This window comes from Tachyglossus aculeatus, chromosome 21 (genome assembly GCF_015852505.1).
Source record: "Tachyglossus aculeatus isolate mTacAcu1 chromosome 21, mTacAcu1.pri, whole genome shotgun sequence".
NCBI classification, from domain to species: domain Eukaryota; kingdom Metazoa; phylum Chordata; class Mammalia; order Monotremata; family Tachyglossidae; genus Tachyglossus; species Tachyglossus aculeatus.
Window position 1 is genome coordinate 3,128,183 of NC_052086.1, and position 23,335 is coordinate 3,151,517.

The 23,335-nt window shown below is 48.8% G+C and overlaps 1 protein-coding gene across 2 annotated transcripts in view; it reads left to right on the forward strand.

Annotated features, from left to right (window-relative positions):
• Nucleotides 1–23,335, forward strand: part of MTMR3 (myotubularin related protein 3) — a 105,302-nt gene that overhangs the window by 21,387 nt on the left and 60,580 nt on the right. For both annotated transcript variants that reach the window (XM_038763588.1, XM_038763589.1), the window contains exon 2: nucleotides 9,011–9,133. The gene's annotated coding sequence lies outside the window, so the exon portion shown is untranslated. The remainder of the gene's footprint in view (nucleotides 1–9,010; nucleotides 9,134–23,335) is intronic.

Consider the following 23,335-nt stretch of genomic DNA (forward strand, 5'->3'; position numbering starts at 1 on the left):
TGTGCAGAGCACTGTACTGAGCGCTTGGGAAGTACCATTCAGCAACAAAGAGTGACAGTTCTCTGAAGCACTGCTTCAGAGAAGCAGCATGGCTCAGTGGAAAGAGCACGGGCTTTGGAGTCAGAGTTCGTGGGTTCAAATCCCGACTCCGCCAACTGTCAGCTGTGTGACTTTGGGCAAGTCACTTCACTTCTCTGGGCCTCAGTTCCCTCATGTGTAAAATGGGGATGAAGACTGTGAGCCCCACGTGAGACAACCTGATCACCTTGTATCCTCCCAAGCGCTTAGAACAGTGCTTTGCACATAGTAAGCGCTTAACAAATGCCATCATTATTATTATTATTATAATTCCTGCCCACAACAGGCTCACAGTCTAGAAGGCGGGGAGATGGGCATCAAAACAAGTATCGTTAACATAGTCTGCCAAGCGCTTAGCACACAATTCTGCACATGGTACGTGGCCAACAGATACCTCTGATTGATTGATTGATTCATTCATTCATTCAGCCATATTTATTAAGCACTTACTGTGTGCGGAGCACTGTACTAAGCGCTTGGAAGAGTACAATATAACAGTACACAAACCCATTCCCTGCCACAACAAGCTTGAAGTCAGAGGGGAAGTGCTTCCAATTCATTCATTCCTGGGAATGTGGAGACTAAGCTGAGGATCCCTCCCTGTGTGGGGAAGCGAGGCGGGATGAATCCCGTGTGGGGATTTTGGGGTCACACCTCACCCTGGGAACGGGGGCTTTAGCAGCCTCTCTTAAATCTTCCCCACCCCACCCCCCTCATGCCCCAAGTGAAATGACATGTTAGATAAAATCAATCAATCAGTGGTACTAATTATAATAATAATAATTATGGTATTCGTTAAGCGCTTACTATATGCCAGGTACTGTACTAAGCGCTGGGATGGGTACAAGCCAATCGGGCTGGACGCCGTTCCGGTCCTACGTCTCAATCCCCGTTTTAAAGATGAGGGAACTGATGTCCAGAGAAGTGAAGTGACTTGCCCAAGGTCACCCAGCAGACACATGGCGGAGATGGGATTAGAACCCATGAATTCATTTATTTAGACTCCTGGCAATTTGCAGTCTAGGGAAGTGAAAGGAAAGGACATCAGTTAAATTATGTAATAACTGTAGAGGATTGGCGCAAAGAACGGAAGCTGAGCTTAAAGTAGGGAAGTTAGCTGTCCAGAGCTTCGGGCCTTTGCTTGGTTTTCTCTCTCCGTGAGATCAAAAATAGGCCTGTCACTTTTGAGACTTTTGCAGCCCGTCAGAATAATAGCAAAACCTTTGATTTCTCTTGGTTACCTTGTGGGCAGGGAGCGGGTCTATCAGTCCTATTATATCGGGCTCTCAGTCGTATTTATTGAGCGCTTACTGTGTGCAGAGCACTGTACGAAGCGCTTAGGAGAGGACAGCAGAACAGACGCATTCCCTGCCCACAATGAACTCACAGTCAGAGGGGGAAACAGACATTAATATAAATAAATAAATGACAGATGGGGGATGTAAGTGGTGTGGGGCTCGGTGGGGGGATGAACCAAGGGAGCGAGTCAGGGTGATGCAGAAGGGAGAGGGAGAAGAGGAAAGGAGGGCTTAGTCAGGGAAGGCCTCTTGGAGGAGACGGGCCTTTAATAAAGTTTTGAAGGTGGGCGAGAGGTTGGCAGTGAGATAGTAGAGATGGAGGCCCAGTGAGAAGCTTAGCATTAGAGGAGCAAACGGTGTGGGCTGGGTTGGAGTAGAAGAGTAGTGAAGTGAAGTAGGAGGAGAGTAAGGGGCTCTCCCAAGCGCATAGTATAGTGCTCTTCCCACAGTAGGCACTCAATAAGTCCAGTCGCTTGATGAAGGCTCCCTAAAGGTCACCATCCATCCCCCTCTTGCCCCTCTTTTGCCTTCACCCCTGTGGGTACCCTTTTGGGAAGATCAATCGATAGATTGATAGTGGTATGGTATGATAGTGGTATCTATCAATCAATCAGTAGTGGTATCTATTGAATACTTACTGCTTATAGGGGTGTCGTACTAAACACCTGGGAAAGTACAGCACCACAGAGTTGGAAGAGGCACAAGGACCTTAGAGTCTAAAGGGGGAGGCCGTCGTCAAAAATCAACCGGGGAAACAGTAGAATAGAAAAATATTTCCATCATCGCTGTGGGGCTGAGGGGAATAGCCACATACTCAAGGGGAAAGTGAAAGCACAGTGATTTTTCACATGCAAGCGGCCCGGTTTTGTGTCTCAGGACTCATTTCGGTCTTAATAATCATGAATAATTATGCCATTTGTTAAGCGCTTACTAGGTGCCAGGCACTCTCAGTGACGTCGTCTCAGCTATTTCTGCAGAAGATATCCTCTGGAGGCTTAGGATGGTTTTAAGTTTCAAGAGAAGCAGCGTGGCCTCGTGGAGAGAGCCCAGGCTTCGGAGTCGGAGGACCCGGGTTCTAACCCCGGTTCTGCCACTTGTCCGCTGAGTGATCTTGGGCGAGTCACTTCACTTTTCTGGGCCTCAGTGACCTCTTCTGTAAAGGAGGAATTAAGACTGCGAGCCCTATTTGGGACAGGGACTGGGTGCAGCCTGATTGGCTTGTTTCTCACCCAAGTGTTCAGTATAGTGCCTGGCACAGAGGAAGTGATTAACAAACGTCATTAAAAAATACAGAAAAGGCCTCCTGAGAAGTGAAGTGACTTGCCCAAGGTCACACAGCAAAAACGTGGCAGAGCTGGGATTAGAACCCAGGTCCTTTTGACGCCTGGGCGCTATCTATTAGGCCATACTTCTTCTGCATCGATGCCTGTGGGCATCGTGGAGAATTGCCGTTCCAGCTGTTTTTGGAAAAAACCTGCAAGCTTTTGGAATCGCATTTTCTTGGTTGAAATCCCATCTCTGGGCTGAAGCTCAGCATGGAATTCTCTTTCTCCCCTGCCCCCCATTTAAAAACAGTTACCCGTTATTATTCTTATTCTTATTGTATTAAGTGCTTACTCCGTGCCAAGCACTTTACTAAACACTGGGGTCAAATCAGGATAAGCAGGTTGGACACTGTCCCTGCCCCGCTTGGGGCTCAAGGTCTAAGTAGGAGGGAGAACAGGAATTGAATCTCCATTTTACAGCTGAGTAAACTGAGGCACAACACGGCGGGGGGGGCAAAGGGGTGTGTTATTTTCCCATTAAACTGTGCGCTCCTCCTACACGCATTGAAAGCAGCCTGGTGTAATGAATAGAGCTCGGGCCTGTGAGTCCGAGGACCTGAGTTCTAATCCCAGCTCCACCGCTTACCTGCGTATTTTTTTGTGTTCAGTGCAAACCTTCTTGAATACGCAGAAAAGCTTTTCGTTTTGAAGATGCGCCATGTCGAAATCGCACCGCTCTTCGGATCGATCTCCCGTGTCTTTAGCACTCGAATGGTAGTTGTAACATTTATCAAGAAGCAAACAACGTGTGAGCCCATTTTTGGGTAGGGACTGTATATGTTGCCAACTTGTACTTCCCAAGCGCTTAGTACAGTGCTCTGCACACAGTAAGCACTCAATAAATACGATTGATGATGATGATAGAGGATAGAGCCTGGGCCTGATGGTCAATCAATCAATCAATCATATTTATTGGTCAGAAAGTCGTGGATTTTAATCCTAGCTCTGCCACTTGTCTGCTGTGTGAACTTGGGCAAGTCACTTCGCTTCTCCGGGCCTTATACCATCATCATCATCATTATGATTATTATTAGTTACTGTGTCCAGCCTGATTTGCTTGTATCCACCCCAATGCTTAGTACAGTGCCTGGCACATAGTAAGCGCTTAACAAACGCCGTAATCAGTGTTATTGTTGTTTATGAGTCGCTTTCCCTGTGCCACACACTAATTTCGATTCAAGGTTTTCAGATCAAATGCCGTCCCTACCCCACAAGGGGCTCACAGTCTGTCTTACCCTCATTTTACGGATGAAGAAAATGAGACTAAGAGAGGTAAAGTGACCAGCCCAAGGTCACCAGCAGAGGAGTGGCGGGTGAATGAGAGGCAGCGTGAGAGACTGACGGTTGTACTTTCCAAGTGCTTAGTACAGTGCTCTGCCCACAGTAAGCGCTCAATAAATAAGATTAAATGAACGAACGAATGAATGAACATACCTTGGCCCTAATCCCGTCTCTGCCACTTGCCCATCACATGACCTTGGGCAAGTCGCTTACACTCTCTAGGCCTCAGTTGACCGATCTAAAATGGGCATGTAATACCTGTTCTCCCTCCTATTTAGACTCTGAGCCCCACATGGGACAGGGACTGTGTCCAACATCCTTATCTCATATCAACCCACGTAGTAAAGGCTTAACAAATACTACAATTCCGATTATTAGCCGGGACTAGAATTAAAAGGGGAATGCATTGTGGGTTAGCGCAATTCAGCAGTGGTATTTATTGATCGCCTATTGGGTGCTGAGCACTGACCAGAGCGCCTGGGAGAAAACAGTAGAAGTAGAACCACTCAATAGATTGTGTTTATTGAGCGCTTACTGTATGCAGAGCACTGTACTAAGCACTTGGGAGAGGACACTGTAACAGACACGTACCCTGCCCACACGGCCCTCAAAGGGAGAAGAGATCTGAGAGCATTACATTTTATTTTCTAGTTTGCTTTTAATACTGCCGTGGATAACCTCACATTCAGAGATGCACCCTACCCAACTACAGCAGTGTGGCCTAGCAGAATAAAGAGCTCAGGCCGAGAACCTAAATTCTAATCCCGGCTCTTCCATGCGTCCTCTGTGTGATCTTGGGCAAGTCATTTAACTTTCATATGTCTCACATCTGTAAAATGGGGATTCAAAATCTGTTCTCCCTCCTAAACTGTGAGCCCACTGTGGGACCTGATGATCTTGTAGTCCCCCCAGCCTCAGTACAGTGTTTTGGCACATGATAAGCACTTAAAAAATCACAATTACTATTAAATATTAATATTATTACAACGGCGCTATCCTTGAATGCGAAGAAAAGGATGCTGTTGTAATTGCCCTGGATGCTTTCCTTTTGGTAGAGCAGAGCATTTTGTGAGGTGGTAAATTATTTATTTATTTTTAATGGTATTTTTCTATGTGCCAGGCTCCATATTAATTGCTGGGGTAGATGTAAATTAACCGGGTTGGACACAGTCCCTGTCCCGCGTGGGGCTCCCAATCTTCAATCCCATTTTATGGATGAGGGAACTGAGGAAGGTCCAGAGAAGTGAAATGACTTGCCCTAGGTCACCCAGGAGATAGGTGGATTAAAACGTGGGTCCTTCTGACTCCTAGATTGGGTGCAGTGGGTGATGATGAGAAGCAGCATTGCCTAATGGATAGAGCATTTGCCCGGGAGTCAGCGCTTAGAACAGTGCCCTGCACGTAGTAAGTGCTTAACAAATACCATAATCCCCCCATCCTGCCCCACCACCAAAAAAAAATAAATAAAACACTCGCCTCAGTTTCTGGTGGGAATGAATGCACACTACGCACCCTTTCCTCTTCTGAACCAGCGGGAATTTGGGGCGTACCACCCTCCCGGCCCGTCTCCCCTTGCCGCCTTCCTAGTCGGTGTGCTTCCGGAGTTCGATTCCCGCTCTCTTCTGGAATGTTTTGGTCCCTTCACTTTGTTTTCCCCCTTCATGCTCCCTGTCTCCATTTCTACGGGTCTTAGGCCGGGGTTTGCAGCGGTGGATGTGCTGGTTTGGTGGCCAGAGTAAACTCGGCCTTTGTAAGAAAAAGGACAGAAAGCACTCATTTTCAAGGAATTTGCGGCTTTGGCCCCCCCCCCCCCCCCCCCCGACCCCCGGCCGTGGGAGGGGATGATGGGGGAAGGGAAGGTAAAACCAAGGGAGTGCAGTGACCTGGGAAGAGACAGAGGCTTGATTCTATAAGAGAAGCTCTGCCACTTGTCAGCTGTGTAACTTTGGGCAAGTCACTTAATAATAATAATAATTATATAATAATGGCATTTGTTAAGCGCTTACTATGTGCAAAGCACCGTTCTAAGCGCCGGGGGGGGATACAAGGTGATCAGGTTGTCCCGCGGGGGGCTCACAGTCTTAATTCCCATTTTACAGATACGGTAACCGAGGCCCAGAGAAGTTAAGTGACTTGCCCAAAGTCACACAGCTGGCAAGTGGCAGAGCTGGGGTTAGAACCCATGACCTCTGACTCCCAAGCCCGGGCTCTTTCCACTGAGCCATGCTGCTTCCCATTCTAATCCCCATTTTACAGATGAGGGGACTGAGATCCAGAGAAGTGAAGTGACTTGCCCAAGCAGACAAGCGGCAGAGCTGGGATTAGAACCCATGACCTTCTGACTCCCAGGCCCGGGCTCTAGCAGCGTGGCTCAGTGGAAAGAGCCCGGGCTTGGGAGCCAGAGATCGTGGGTTCTAATCCCGGCTCCGCCGCTTGCCAGCTTTGTGACTTTGGGCAAGTCACTTCACTTCTCTGGGCCTCAGTTCCCTCATCTGTAAAATGGGGATTAAGACTGTGAGCCCTACATGGGACAACCTGATCACCTTGTATCCTCCCTAGCGCTTAGACCAGTGCTTTGCACATAGTAAGCGCTTAATAAATGCCATCATCATCATCATTATTATTATTATTATTATTATTATGAGCCCCTCATGGGACAGGGACTGCATCCAACTCGATTTGCTTGTATCTATCCCAGCACTTAGTACAGCACCTGGCACATAGTAAGCGCTTAAAAAATTCCATCATTATTATTATTAACGTGGGCAAGTCACCTAACCCCTCTGGGCCTCAACTTCCTCATCTGTAAAGTGGGGAGAAGCTCCCTGCTCTCTTCACCTCTTGGCCTGGGAGACCCCATAGGACAGGGATTGTGTCCGACGCTATCACCAGCTTGGCTCAGTGGAAAGAGCCCGGGCTTCGGAGTCAGAGTTCGTGGATCAAATCCCGGCTCTGCCAATTGTCAGCTGTGTGACTTTGGGCAAGTCACTTAACTTCTCTGGGCCTCAGTTCCCTCATCTGTAAAATGGGGATTAAGACTGTGAGCCCCCTGTGAGACAACCTGATCACCTTGTAACCTCCCCAGCGCTTAGAACAGTGCTTTGCACATAGTAAGTGCTTAATAAATGCCATTATTATTATTACCTCCCCCCAGCGACTCACTTGTTGTCCAACACCAAGCAGGCTCTCCGGAAGACCAGGAATCCTCAGAATCCTCTTCTAATACAGAGGGAGGGAGAAGAATTTCCAGCTCTTTCTAATGTCTTCAAAGAAATAAATAGAACCAAACCTCTCTCTTTTCCCAGATCCCTTCTCTTCCTAATTGCATCTTTTTGGCAATCAGCGTAGCCTGGTGGAAAGAGCCCTGATCAGGAGTCAGAGGACTTGGCTTCTTATCCCAGCTCCTTGACTTGCCTGCTGTGTGACCCTGGGGAAGCCAGGTCATTTCCATGTGCCTCAGTTTCCTCATCTGGAAAATGGGGATCCGATATCTGATGTCCCTTCTACTTAGACTGAGAGCCCCATTTGGGACAGAGGCCATCCTGATCATCTGGAATCTATCACAGCACGTAGAACAGTACCTAGTAAGCGCTCAACAAATACCATATCACCGTTATTGTTATTATTATTAATAATAATGATTACCTCTCTTATAGATACAAACCTCCATCTCTTCCCAGAGCCCTCCACTCCCTTCATTCCAGGGAGTGGATGGCTATTCCAATTCCAATTTCGGGATCAGTTTTAGCAAAGCTCTTTAAACAGGGGCCGTGTCTTTGAACACCCCGAGGAGCCGAGCTCAGGGCTCGGCCCATGGGTGCTCGCTGAGCACCGTCGACGGAGAAAAGAGCGCTCGGATAGGAGGGAAAGTAGTTTTGTTTTTCCTAATTCTGAACTCATCTACCTCTAAAGCCAGGAGAAAATGAATTCCAGGCAATTTCCTTTGAAATGTTCACTTTTCAAAGGGGCCCTGTGAGACGTTCAAAGAGTTTATTCTTGCAGAATATGGTTTTTCTGGCCAGGTGGGTTGGGAATCTGGGAGGAGACCCCAATAATAACAATAATAATAATGATTGTGGTATTTTTTAAGTGCTTACTTTGTGCCAGGCATTATTTTAAGCGCTAGGGTAGATGCAAGTAACTGGACACAGTCGCTCTCCCACATAGGGCTCACAGTCTTAATCCCCATTTTCCAGATGAGGTACCTGAGGCCCAGAGAAGTGAAGTGACTTACCCCAAGGTCACACAACAGAAAAGTGGTAGAGTCAGGATTAGAACTCAGGTCCTTCGGACTCCCAGGCCCGGGCTCTATCCGCTAATCTCCTTCCCCTCCCCACAGCACCTGTATATATGTTTGTGCGTATTTATTACTCTAATTTGTACATATTTATTTTATTTTGTTAATATGTTTTTGTTTTCTGTCTCCCCCTTCTAGACTGTGAGCCCGCTGTTGGGTAGGGACCGTCTCTATATGTTGCCAACTTGTACTTCCCAAGCGCTTAGTACAGTGCTCTGCGCACAATAAGCGCTCAATACATACGATTGAATGAATCCATGCTGCATGTTGTGGGTTTTTTTGGATAAAAAGACATCTTGCGTTAAAATTCCCTCCTGCACTAAATATTTAATTCCCTTGGCCTTTCAGGGGATCCTTGAAGTACAAATTCTCTAGATCATTGAGGGCAGGGAATGTGTCTCTTTACTGTTATATTGTCCTCTCCCAAGTGCTCAGTCCCGTGTTCTGCACACAGTAAGCACTCAATAAATGCAATTAACCGACTGACTGAATTCTTACTGTTCGTGCCCGCTCTCTCTTGTACATTTCTGCATTCAAGTAACGGAATGTGGTCCAATTTTGTTCTGAAAGCATCGAAGCCAATAGCGTTGTATCCTGGAAAAGTCCAAGCACTTACTAGTATTTTTTTCCGGGCTCCATCTCGGTGGTCCCGGGAGCTTTGCCGTGAACAAGGCAGGCCATTGTGGTCGGCCGGCCCTTCTAACGAAGCCGCCCTCTTTGTCTCCGTGCAGCCAACTGTCCGTCTCCATTAGAGAACGCTCCACCGCCGAGCGATGCTGGGCCTATCCAACCGGGAGAGAAATCCCCCGCTCCTGTTGGGAATGAGATTCCAGACTGGCTCACTCTCTCTCAAGGTAAACACCGCCAGCGGGGCCGTGGGATCTGGCGTGGGGGTTATCAAGTTGGTTGTGTGGTGGCGTCCAATATGGTAGACGGTTTGTCTTCCGGCCGCCCACTGGAATCTCGGCTGATCCCTCGGGACTTCGGTGGGGGTATCGCCTTCATTCATTCAGCTGTATTTATTGAGTGCATACTGTGTGCAAAGCACTGTACTGAGCACTCGGGAGAGGATAATCTAAAAACAAAACAGACACATTCCTGCCCACAGCGAGCTCGCAGTCTAGAGGGGGAGACAGACATAAATATAAATAGATAAATACATAAATTTCAGATATATCCGTGTGTGCTGTGGGGATGGAAGGAAGGATGAATGAAGGAGCAAGTAAGAGAGGCGCAGGAGGGAGTGGGAGAAGAGAGGAGGGCTTAGGGAAGGCTTCTTGAAGGAGATGCGCTTTCAATAAGGCTTTGAAGTGGGGGAGAGCAATTATCAATCAATCAATCAATCAATCGTATTTATTGAGCGCTTACTGTGTGCAGAGCACTGTACTAAGAGCTTGGGAAGTACAAGTTGGCAACATATAGAGACAGTCCCTGCCCAACAGTGTGATGTTGAGGTGTTTGGTTGGGCCTGAGCGTCTGTGCTCTTGGCGAATCTCCCGAGATCGGATGGGCGGCAGAAAGCTGGGAATCTCAAACCGGGGTCCCACAAGGACAATTCCATCAGAAGGCGTAAGGAAGCAGCGTGGCTTAGCATATAGAGCCCGGGATCATGAGTCAGAAGGACCTGGGTTTTAATCCAGCTCTTCCACTTCATCATCATCAATCGTATTTATTGAGCGCTTACTGTGTGCAGAGCACTGTACTAAGCGCTTGGGAAGTACAAGCTGGCAACATATAGAGACAGTCCCTACCCAGCAGTAGGCTCACAGTCTAAAAGGGGGAGATACTTGTCTGCTGTGTGAGCCTTGGCCAGTCACCTCACCTCTCTGGGCTCCGGTTCCCTCATCTGGAAAATGGGGATTAAGGCCGGGAGCCCCGTGTGGGACAGGGACCGCGTCCAACCCGATTAACTCGTATCTCGCCCAGTGTCTAGTACTGCGCCTGGCTCCTAGTAAGCGCGTAACAAATACCATTTGAAAAAAAGGCTCTCATGGGGCAGATTCTCCTTTTGAGTTGAACCATCTGGGCGGAAGATCAGCTTTTCGCGGCTGAGAGGGTCCTGCTTCTGTCAGATTAAAAAAAAGAAAAAATTCCCAACAGAGCATCAGAAGTTTTGTGTCCAGCCTGGGGGGAAATGTAAAAAGCCTAGCCTTAATCCCCATTTTTACAGATGAGGTAACTGAGGCTCAGAGAAGTTAAGTGACTTGCCCAAGTTCACACAGCAGACTTGTGGTGGAGCCGGGATTCAAACCCATGACCTCTGACTCCAAAGCCCGGGCTCTTTCCACTGAGCCACACTTATGGGTTCTAGTCCCGGCTCTGCCACTGGTCTGCTGTGTGACCTTAGGCAAGTCACTTTACTTCTCCGGGCCTCAGTTCCCTCATCAGTAGAATGGGGATTGAGACCGTGAGCCCCACATGGGAGAGGGACTGTGCCTAACTTGATTTGCTTGTATCTACTCCAGTGGTTAGTACAGTGCCTGGCACATAGTAAGCGCTTAACAAATACCATTATTATTATTGTTATTAAGTTACTTCATGGCTCAGTGGAAAGAGCTCAGGCTTTGGAGTCAGAGGTCATGGGTTCAAATCCCGGCTCCGCCAATTGCCAGCTGTGTGACTTTGGGCAAGTCACTTAACTTCTCTGTGCCTCAGTTACCTCATCTGTAAAGTGGGGATTAAGACTGTGAGCCCCATGTGGGACAACCTGATCACCTTGTAACCTCCCCAGCGCTTAGAACAGTGCCTTGCACATAGTAAGCACTTAATAAATGCTATCATTATTATCTCCCCGGGCCTCTGGTTCCTTCATCTATAAAATGGGGATTAAACTGTGAGCCCCATGTGGGACAACCTGATCACCTTGTAACCTCCCCAGCGCTTAGAACAGTGCTTTGCACATAGTAAGTGCTTAATAAATGCAATCATTATTATCTCCCCAGGCCTCTGGTTCCTTCATCTATAAAATGGGGATTAAGTCTGTGAGCCCCGTGTGGGACAGAGACTGTGTCCAACCTGATAAACTTGTATGTATCCTAGTGCTTAGAACAGTGCTTGGCACATAGAAAGCGCTTAAACAGATACCATAATAATAACAATAATAGTAATAATTATTATGATTACTTCGGGGTTCATCTCCGCATCCTCTTCCCCAGCCCTGGGCCTACGTCTCCTCAGCTTGTGGTGTCAGGGGCTCTCCGAGGGGTGTGGAAGCCAATGCCAGCTCTAAGGCTCATACTTGTCAGCTGTGTGACTTTGGCAAGTCACTTAACTTCTCTGGGCCCCAGTTCCCTCATCTGTCAAATGGGGATTAAGACTGTGAGCCCCACGAGGGACAACCTGATTACCTTGTAGCTACCCCAGCGTTTAGAACAGTGCTTGGCACACAGCAAGCGCTTAACAAATACCATCTTATTATTATTACTAGTACTGATAGGGACCGCTCTTTAGCCCCTACTAGGAGCTACCGTGCTCAGCGCTGGGGTCGAGAATGGAGAATCAGAGCAGACACGGTCATTTCACGGCTTCCGAAGCCGGGCCTCCCGGATCCCCATCTTCCGAGCGCGGTCGCCAGCTAGACGTCCGCCCGCCTGCGGCCATTAACAGATTCCCGAGAAGATTCCCGAGGGACTGGACACCCGGCTGGGGGGGACACACCCCCCTCACTGCATTATTCATCCCGCTCGCTTGGCGGGCTTCCCCCCGGCCCCGGTCCCCCTGGTTTCGCCAGCGCCTCGGTCCGAGCCCGAGAGAGCGCAGCCCCGAAATGGAGGCCTCCGTCGCCCTCCCCAACATCCCGGCGGAGGTCTCCCGGTCTCCCGAGGAGCCGGATGGGAGGCGGGCCGGGAATGGGGCCCGGGATCGGGCCAGGAGCCGGCCAGCTGCTGACTCACCCGGGAGTAATGATAGCCACTCGCTAGGGAAGGGCCTCCTAGGCCCCAGGTCCGATTTCAAAGCTTCGTGCCACGATTGCATCAGGGAGAGGCCACCAAGAAGTCAAACATGAGATCAGTCCTGCCCCCTCCCCGTTGCCCCACCACCAGAACAATGAGCATGGGGAGAACTCGAGTTAGGTAGTACCAAGGCCACTCGAATGACGTCCCCCCCACCGCAACCAAAATCTCCCCCTTTTCTACCAAAGAATCACGTAAGTCTCGACAAAAGGCTCAGGCATTTGCGGGGTGACAGGGGCTTCCTTCATCTGGACGCCCCCCACCCCCACAACCCAGGAAGGAATACACGGATAAGGGGAGTTTGTGTGACCAGGAGGCTTGGATTAACCCGCAAGCCCAACGCGGGATCGGTTTCCTTAGAGCTAGGGGAGTGCATTTAGCCCAGGAGTAAGCAAACATATCATGTTCACGTCAGACAGTGCAGCTCCTGTTTCAGGCTTGAAAAGCCTGAGGGGACTCGCCCCTCCTACCCCCGAAATCACACACACACACACAGACACACACACCACATTCAGCAGCAAAGAATCTGTCAGGCCTGGCAACCCACTTTGCCGCACATTTCAAGAATGGAAAATCCAAGAGCGAAGAACCCGGGCACCCATCAACTAGCCCCTGATCCGTTTGCTCTCCAGGCGGGTTACCCAGATAATAATAATTGTGTTATTTGCTCAGCACTTACTAGGTACTAAGCCCTGGAGTGGAGACAAGCAAATGGGATGGTCACAGTCCCTGTCCTACATGGAGGCTCACAGTCTCAATCCCCGTTTTACCGATGAGGGAATTGGAGGCCCAGAGAAGTGAAGTGACTTGCCCAGGGTCACCCAGGAGACACAGCTTGTCTCTGTCCTGGAGCACCCTCCCTCCTCGTATCAAACAATTCCTCCCCCTGACTTCAGCATATTTTTGAAGGCCCATCTCCTTCAAGAAGCCTTCCCTGATTAAACCCTCTTCTCGTCTTTTCCCACTCCCTTCTGTGCCACTCTGACTTGGTCCCCTCATCCTCCTTCCCAGCCCCACAGCATATATGTGTATATCTGTTTTTTATCTATGTACATTAATGTCTGTCTCCTCCTCTAGACGGTGAGCTCGTTGTGGGCTGGGATGTGTCTATTGTTGTAATGTACTCTCCCAAGTGCTTAGTACAGTGCTTTGCACACAATAAAACACTCAATAAATACGATTGAATGAATGAACGAAGGAGACAAGTGGTGGAGCTAGGTTTAGAACTCAAGTCCTTCTGATTCCCAGGCCTGGGATCTATCCTCTAGGCCACACTGCTTCTCTGATCAATCAATCCTATTTATTGAGCGCTTACTGTGTGCAGAGCACTGTACTAAGCGCTTGGGAAGTACAAGTTGACAACATATAGAGACGGTCCCTACCCAACAGTGGGCTCACAGTCTGATGGGAGGTGGGGAAGCCAAATCTTCTGGGCGTTCGTAGTCAGGGCGGGGGAGTGTGTCGCAACATATTTTGGCTCATGTTCCGGCCGGGGACCCTGTGAAGCAGCTCCTTATGCCACTCTGGTTTTGTTCGGGATTATCTGGGAAGGAAAAAGGAAACCCCACTGGGGGTGGGAAAGCTTTTTTTGTCATTGAGGAAGTTGGGGAACGAGACCACCCTAATGGTCTTCAGCCACAAATGCTTGTCGAGAAGTGTGGTCTGGGGGTTGGGGGATGGGGTTCTAATCCCGGCTCCGTCGCTTAGACAGGTCAGTTTCCTCATCTGTGAAATGGGGATTCAACGCCTACGTCTCCCCCCTGCCCTCCCCATCCCCCTCTACTTCCATTTTAGGCCGTGGGCCTCACGCAGGGCAGGGACTATATTCCTTCCTTCAATTGTATTTATTGAGCGCTTACTGTGTGCAGAGCACTGTAGTAAGCGCTTGGGAAGTACAAGCTTTCAATCTATAGAGACGGTCCCTACCCACCAGCGGGCTCACAGTCTAGAAGGGGGAGACAGACAACACAACAAAAGATATTAACAAAATAAAATAAATGGAATAAATATGTACAAATAAAATAGAGTGATAAATACGTACAAACATATATACAGGTGCTGTGAGGGGGGGGAAGGAGGTAAGGAGGGGGGGGATTCATTCCTTCAGTCGTATTTGTTGAGCGCTTACTGTGTGCAGAGCTCTGTACTATCCGACCCGACCATCTTGTAGCTAAACCCGCATTTACTACAGTGCTTGGCACATAGTAAGCTCATTGTGCACAGGGGGGCACATTTGCTAATTCTTCTGTATTGCACTCTCCCGGCCCTTAGTACAGTGTAAGCGCGTAATAAATCCCATTGACTGATTCCTTGTAAGCACTTAACTAATGCCATTATGATTTCTTCTCGGAGCCACCTGTTGCAGGGAGGAGAGGGGAGGCAGCATGGAGAGGTTTTTGGCCATAGGCTGCTAGGTCTGCAAAGGAAGCTAATTAATTAATTACGGTACTTGTTAAGCGTTTACTGTATGCCGAGCACTGTTCTAAGCGCCGGGGTAGATACAAGTCAATCAAGTCGGACACAGTCCCTGTCCCACATGGAGCTCATAGTCTTAATCCCCTTTTACAGGGAAGCAGCGTGGCTCAGTGGAAAAAGCCCGGGCTTTGGAGTCAGAGGTCATGGGTTCAAATCCCAGCTCTGCAAATTGCCAGCTGTGTGACTTTGGGCAAGTCACTTAACTTCTCTGTGCCTCGGTTACCTCATCTGGAAAATGGGGATTAAGACTGTGAGCCCCCCGTGGGACAACCTCATCACCTTGTAACCTCCCCAGCGCTTAGAACAGTGCTTTGCACGTAGTAAGCGCTTAATAAATGCTATTATTATTATATTATTATTATTTTCCAGATGAGGGAACTGAGGCCCAGGGATGTGAAGTGAGTTGCCCAAGATCACACAGCAGATGCGTGGTGAAGGCAGGGTTAGAACCCAGATCCTTCTGACTGTGTTCTATCCACTAAGCCACACTACACCTCCTTTTCCCTCAGAGTCAGCAACGGGCGGGCGACAGCACCGTTGAGATCGGTAGTCCTAGATCTCCACTGTGGCCATTCCTGGAAGCAGCGAGGCCTAGTGGGCATGGGAGTCAGAAGGACCTGGTTTCTAATCCTGGCTCATTCGCTTGTCTGCTGTGTGACCTTGGGCAAGTGACTTTACTTCTCTGGGCCTCAGCTCCCTCATGGAAAATGGGGATGAAGACTGTGAGCCCATGTGGGACGGGGACTGAGTCGTACCTGATTAATTTGGCTCTACCCCAGTGCTTAGAACTATGTCCGGCACCTAGTAAGTGCTTAACAAATACGGTCTGTCAAACTGTCCGTCTGGAAAGGCTGGCATCTATATACTGAGCAACTAAGAGTCCTTTCAAACTGTTCTTCATCTTTGTGCCCTCTCTGTGCCTCGGTTACCTCATCTGCAAAATGGGGATTAAGACTGTGAGCCTCCCGTGGGACAACCTCATCACCTTGTAACTTCCCCAGCGCTCTGTTCCTCTGGGGCACATGGTGAAATACTCCCAAGTTAGTTCTGAAAGAACTGGGCTTTAAATCCTGCGTTTTAAACCGTCCTCTGTGTCTCTCATCCCATTCTCGGAAACGAGTCAGAATGCTTTCCCTCCCGAAGCCCGAGTTGGCAACATTTCGGGTTCTAAACCCCTATGTCTGCTGTGTGACACTGGGCAAGTCCCTTTGCTTCTCTGGGCCTCAGTTACCACAGCTGTAAAATGGGGATTAAGACTGCGAGCCCCATATGGGAAAGGGACTCGGTCCAACCCGATGACCTTGTAGCCACCCCAACGCTTAGTACAGTGCCTGGCGTGTAGTAAGCACTTCACAGATACCACAGCTTTCTTGCGATAAAGCCCCCGTGCCTTTTCTTCCCAGCCTTGATTTTATGTCCTGTCCCTTTGATGAGAGCAGAGTGGTTTGGGGAACTGGTGCCCAAATCTTCCCCGTCCTGCTGGAAAATCCAGCTTAGATGAGGAGGAGCCAAATGCTCTTCCTTCCCCTTCCCTCCCAGGCGAACTTGGGTGAGTCAGTAGTTTATACTAAAGATTATACAGCAGAAACCCGAAGCTGCATTCCTGAGGAGGCAACACGGAGTTCATGCGGAGGATATAATCTTGCCTCTAAGGGGCTGAAAGATCCTTTTTGTTTTTTTATGGCACTTGATAAGCGCTTACTATGTGCCAGGCACCGTACTAAGTGCTGGGGTAGATGCACGCTAATCAGGTTGAACACAGTCCGTGTTCCCCACGGAGCATATGTTCCCCACGGAGCATATCGTAGTCTTAATCCCCATTTTACGGATGAGGCCCAGAGAAGTGAAGGGACTTACCCAAGGTGGCACGGCAGACAAGGGTGGAAATGGGGAGCTTTGGTGAATTGGGGAGAAAGCAGATCCCTAATAATAATAATAATAATGATATTTGTTAATTGCTTATTATATGTCAAGCACAGTTCTAAGGGCTGGGGTAGATCTAAGCTAGTAAGGTTGGACGCACAGTCCCTGTCCCACATGGGGCTCACAGTCTTCATCCCCATTTTACAGGTGAGGTCACTGAGGCCCAGAGAAGTGAAGTGACTTGCCCAAGGTCACCCAGCAGACAAGTGGTGGAGCCTGGATGAGAACCCAGGTTGTTATGACTCCCAAGCCCGGGCTGTATCCACTAGGCCGCACTGCTTCCCAGAGCCCCGGGACCCCTGGGAGAGGCCGGGGTGGCTCACCGGAGCCAGGGCGTTCCCGGGTGTCTGTAATCAGGGTCAGCCTCTGTGATGAAATGGGAAGCTCCCAGTGGGCAGGGACCGCAGCCTGTTCTCTTCCCTCTTCCCGACTGTGTCCTGACGGCCTTGTCCGGCCCCCACCCACGGGCCTCACCGGACTTGGCCACCGAGACAAGTCGGGGCCCACCAGGGTCTCAGCGTCCTCATCCGTAAAATGGGGATTCCAATCCCCAGCCTCCCTCCCCCGTAGACTCGGAGCCCGGGGAGGGGCAGGGATGTCGCTCAACCTCGTGGTCCCTCATCCATTCCGACGCTCAGTACAGTGTTCGGTACGGTGCTTAACAAATCCCATCACGGGGACTGAGGAGGGGTGTCCTGTCACACCCGAGAGATCCATGTCCTCCATCCCTGGACTGGGCGGAGCAGGGGCCCAGTCCTGGGGGGAAGCAGCCCGGATCCTCTGGGAAGTTTTCCTGGCTCAGTACAGCGCATCACCCCCAGGAGGATCGCCGGAAATTCCACCACCACGACCTCTCTTCACTCCTGCGCGTCAAAGTTCACTTTAATACCTTCGGCAGTGGATACCATGCTGCCCTATCCGATAGAGCTCGGGTCTGGGAGTGGGACAGTTGTGACTCTCCCACCTGTCTGCTGGGCAAGTCACTTCACTTCTCCGGGCCTCAGTTCCCTCATCTGTAAAATGGGGATTGAGACTGGGAGCCACACGTGGGACAGGGACCGTGCCAAATCCAGTTTGCTTGTACCCATCCCAGCGCTTAGTACAGTACCTGTCACATAGTAAGCGCTTAACAAATACCACAGTTATTATTATCAAAATCAAGCCGGACTGCATCGCTGGCTGAGACTGTTCATTTTGCTTTCCCATTGAAGCTAGCTGGCTCATTGCCACCAATTAGTTATCCGACGTTACCATTATCCAACAGACCTTCAAAGCCTAATCGGAGGCCCAACTCCTCCGAGAGGCCTTCCCTGACTAAGCCCTTCTTTCCTCTTCTCCCGCTCCCTTCTGCGTCACCCCAACTTGCTCCCTTTATTCATCCCCCTTCCCAGCCCCAAAGCACATAGGTACATATCTGTCATTTATTTATATTAATGTCTGTCTTCCTTCTAAACTGTAAGCTCGTTGTGTGCTGGGATTGTATCTGCACTTAGTACAGTGCTCTAAACACAGTAAGCACTCAATAAGTAGAATTGACTGAGTGTTGGTTGTGAGCACAGGCTGGCCTGGGGCAAAGTGCTATCCTAGCTGGGGATTTTTACATTTCATTCCTGTTGCTTCTCATGGGAGTAGATGGCTCTCTTTGGGCTCTCTCCAACTATTTTATCTTCGTTTTTTAAATCTCTTCTTTGACTCTGTCTGCGATTTGGGGAAAATGGAATGGGGAAGGATTCCGCGCTTATTCCCCATTTTACAGAGAAGGTAACTGAGCCACAGTTTTCTGCAGATTCCTCCTGCCATTAGGACATTAATTAATTAATGATGGCATTTATTAAGTGCTTACTATGTGCAAAGCACCGTTCTAAGCACTGGGGAGGTTACAAGGTGATCAGATTGTCCCATGATGGGGCTCACAGTCTTAATCCCCATTTTACAGATGAGGTAGCTGAGACACAGAGAAGTTAAGTGACTTGCCCAAAGTCACACAGTCGGGATCCGACATCCACCTTAAACTTCAACATGTCCGAAACAGAATTCCTCAGCTTCCCTCCCAGACCCTGTCTTCCCCCTGACTTTGGCCCTCGCTGCCAAGGAGACTCTGAAGCCGTCTTCGTATTAGGGGTCTCATTTCCCCCAAGGGCTGTGGTCCAGATGGGGCTGGAAGGGTCCTGAAGAAGTGAGGTAGAGGAGGGTAGCAAGCGAAGCAGGACCTCTGTCTCTGAGTGACCTGGATTTGATGGAACTGGGTCATTACTCTAATTGAGCTCAGAGAGTACATTTTAATCTCGAGCGGTCCGGAGACAGAGCAGTTTGCCCCGGACTGTAAGTTCCAGAAAGATACAAAATAAGAATCGGTGGCAAAATACATCAGGCAGACAAGTCATTGGCTCGCAAATCATTTGTTTCTAGTGGAGCGTTTCTTTTCCCCCTCGCCCAGCTGGTGTATTGAAATGCTCTGCACTTGAATGCCCGAATTCATTTGGGAAAATATTTCAAGGTGTCTCAGCTCTTTTCATACTTGAAAACTTGCTAATGCTGCAAGAGAGAGATAAGGCTTCACCATCCTGGCCTGCGAGGCTCATTGCCAAGTTCCTTCAGGGCTCATGGGGAAGCATTGAAACGTTTTTGTCCTTTTTTTATGGTATTTTTTAAGCGCCTATCATGTGCCAGACACTGTTCTAACCACTGCAGTAGATACAAGCTAATCAGGTTGGACACAGTCCCTGTGTCACATGGGGCTCACAGTCTTCATCCCCATTTTACAAAAGGGGGAACTGAAGACCAGAGAAACGAACAACACTACCACTGCTGCTAATAATCGTGGTATTTGCTAATCGCTTACTATGTGCCAAGCACTGTTCTAAGTGCTGGGGTAGATATTAGGTAATCAGGTTGGACATGACACCCTGTCTCACATGGGGCTCACAGTCTTGATCCCCATTTTACAGATGAGGTCACGTAGGCCCAGAGAAGTGAAGTGACTTGCCCAAGGTCACACAGCGGACATAGAGCAGAGCCGGAATTAGAACCCACATCCTCAGACTCCCAGGCCTGTGCTCTTTCCACTAGGCCACACTGAAGTGACTTGTCCAAAGCCACACAGCAGACAAGTAGTGGGGTTAATAATAATAATAATGGCATTTGTTAAGCGCTTACTATGTGCAAAGCACTGTTCTAAGCACTGGGGGGTGGATACAAGGTCATCAGGTTGTCCCACGTGGGGCTCACAGTCAATCCCCATTTTCCAGATGAGGCAACTGAGGCTCAGAGAAGTTAAGTGACTTGCCCAAGGTCCACAGCAGACTTGTGGCGGATCCGGGATTCGAACCCATGACCTCTGACTCCAAAGCCCGGGCTCTATCCACTAGGCCACGCTGCTTCTCTTCGTTCTCCGCTCACCGCTCTGCTCATCAAATCGGAATGATAACCTACACTTTGCCTTCTCATAGGTACATTTGGGAACACCCTCCAAAACATGACATAGTAAGCCCCGAATGAAAATCTTCAGGTGGCCAGAGTTCACACTATGCTTTTTAGCAATTTACGGAGTCTCTAGGCTTTTCAGTCAGTCAGTCAATCGTATTTACCGAGTGCTTACTGTGTGCAGAGCACTGTACTGAGCACATGGGAGTGTACGACACAGAATTAACCGACACGTTCCCTGCTCATACTGATCTTGCAGTCTAGTGGGAGAGACAGACATTAATAATAATAATAATAATAATGGTATTTGTTAAGCTCTTACTATGTGCAAAGCACTGTTCTAAGTGCCGATTATTTATTAATATAAATAAATAATTTAAATGTATGTTCATAAGCGCTCAGTACAGCGCCCTGCCCAAAGTAGGTGCTCAATAAATGCCATTGATTGATTGATTCCCCTCGGGGGCTCTTTGACTCCTCATGTTGAGTAGTGACAATCATGGCAGGTTAGAAATGTTTGGAGAACCTGTGTTTGACCTCACTGATGAGCGTTGAGGACTCCCTTCCCCACCCCCCCGGCTCGGAGAGGGGCTTAGAGAAGAACTTTGCCCGACTGCTTTCCCCCGTCCATCATCATTCATTCAATTGTATTTATTGAGCGCTTACTGTGTGCAGAACACTGTACTAAGCGCTTGGGAAGTAAAAGTTGGCAACATAGAGAGACGGTCCCTACCCAACAGTGGGCTCACAGTCTAGAGGGGGGAGACAGAGAACAAAACATATTAACAAAATAAAATAAATAGAATAAATATGTACAAATAAAATAAATAGAGTGATAAATACGGACAAACATATATACATATATACAGGTGCTGTGGGGAGGGGAAGGAGGTAAGGTGGGGGGGATGGGGAGGGGGAGGCGGGGAGGGTATATGCTTGTACATATTTATTACTCTATTTATTTATTTATTTTGCTTGTACTTATCTATTCTATATATTTTATTTTGTTAGTATGTTTGGTTTTGTTCTCTGTCTTCCCCTTTTAGACTGTGAGCCCACTGTTGGGTAGGGACTGTCTCTATATGTTGCCAACTTGTACTTCCCAAGCGCTTAGTACAGTGCTCTGCACACAGTAAGCGCTCAATAAATATGATTGATTGATTGATTGATTGAGGGATCATCATCATCATCATGATGAAGCACCGTCTGTATGCAGAGCACTAGACCGAACCCTCGAGAGCGGCCAACCAGAGTAAAATAACCAGCCCACCCCCTTCCCCGACCTCTCCGCCTTTTTTTTTCTAATAGTTTATGTGAAACGCTATGTATGTTTGTATGAAGCACTGTTCTAAGCGTTGGGGTAGATCCGAGGTAAATCAGGTTGGACACAGACCGTGTCCAACACGAGGCTCACATTTCAAGCAGGAAGGAGAACAGACACAGTAGAAGAGACGCATTCCCTCCCCACAGTGAGTTTACAGTCTACAGATATAACAGACACATTTCCTGCCCACAACTAGCTTGCAGTCTAGAGCCAGGCAGTTGTGACTGCTTTATCCTGACGGTAAAATGGAGGAAAACACGGAAGCGTTAGTGGCCGATTAACCGTTTTTAAAATAACGACGCTCCTTTGGGATTCTGAAGGTAAGAGAGGCTATTTTAAACAAGGAGCATGTCGCTACTTGTCAGGGCTCATCTGTTCTGTGCAGAATTTAATGGAAATGTCTGCAGAGAAGGAGCCTTCCTCCCCTCCATATCCTCCCTCTCTCATCCCTCCCCGCTTCCTCTCCTTCTTCATTCTCCTCCCTTTTCCCTTTTCCAAGAACAGGTCAAAACCCTGAATTTCTCCCTTTCCCAAGACCAAGAACGGGTTCATGCAGGGCGAAAGCCTTGAGTTTTCGCTCCTGATTTGCTCAATGTATCAAGAGATGGCGTGGCTCAGCACTTCTGGCGGCCGTCATTCCGTTCTTAATGAAACGACATCATTTTCTGCTTCCTCACCTTTTTTAATGGTATTTGCTAAGTGCTTACTATGTGCCAGGCGCTGTACTAAGCGCTGAGGAAGATACCAGCCAATCCAGTTAGACAGAGTCCCTGCACCATATGGGGCTCACTGTCTTAATTCCCATTTTATGGATGAGGGAGCCGAGGTACAGAGAAGTGAAGTGACTTCCCAAAGTCGCACAGCAGGCAAGTGGCCAAGAGAGGATTCGCACACAGATCTTTCTGCCTCCCGGGCCTGGGCTCTTTTCACTCGGCCACGCTGCTTCCTTATTCCCACAAAGTTTAAAATCTGTGGGCTGCAAGCGGCTTGGCTTTTCCCAGTCATTCACTTGCCTGCTCTTTTGGAAGCAGAAAAAACTGAGGGAAGTTTTCAAGATATAAAGTTAAAATTGTCGCCCTACTGTAGCGTTAGGTTTTTGTCCTGGGGATTAAAAGAAAGCTAGTCTTGGGTGTTATTATCGGTCCCTTTTTGGCTCCAGGAAAGGATTTTTGGTAGAAATCTCGACCTTGTATGAGGGTTGTACCGTGTCTCCTCTGACTGATTTTATTAGCCTAACTAAATAATCTCCTGTGAATCGATGCCTTATCGTGGCAGGAGAGTTTGCGTACGCTGCTGAAGTTTAGAGCTGTGCCATATAGGGTTACCCATAACGGAAAGGTCTGAGCCGAAACATCAACGTCTATAAGTCTAAACCGACTCGACGGCATTTGCAGAAGAAACAGAAATAATCTTGAGGATTCGGTTGAATGTGGACACCATTATACGCCTTTCGATATCGGGCCTAAATAAAGAGCCTTCAACAGGGACTCTCCGACTTAGGAGGTTTGATCTGGAGCCCTCATCCGTGGTATTTATTGAGCGCTTACTGTGTGCAGAGGACTGTACTGAGCACTTGGGAGAGGACAGTCGAAGAAAGTTGGCACACAATGAGCTGACGGTCTCGAGGGGCCAGTGGCCCTTAGGACGTTTCTAAATGTAGATGCCGATCTAGCTTTACAGTGGTGAATTTCCCACACACGCCTCCTTTTCGCCACTAACTTGGGGGCTGCGGGTGAAGGCGAGTCCAATCCGTGGAAGCTGCAGGGAAATCTTTCAGGGGGATTTATCAAGCGCTTCCTGTGCAGAGCACTGGACTAAGCGCGTGGGAGAGAACAGTATGACAGGGTTGGTAGACACTTTCTGTGCCCGCAAGGAGCTGCCAGTCTCTAGGGGAGACAGACATTCAGGTAGATTCAGGATAGAGGAAATGGTAGAACAGTAGGTGGGAAATGGAGTAA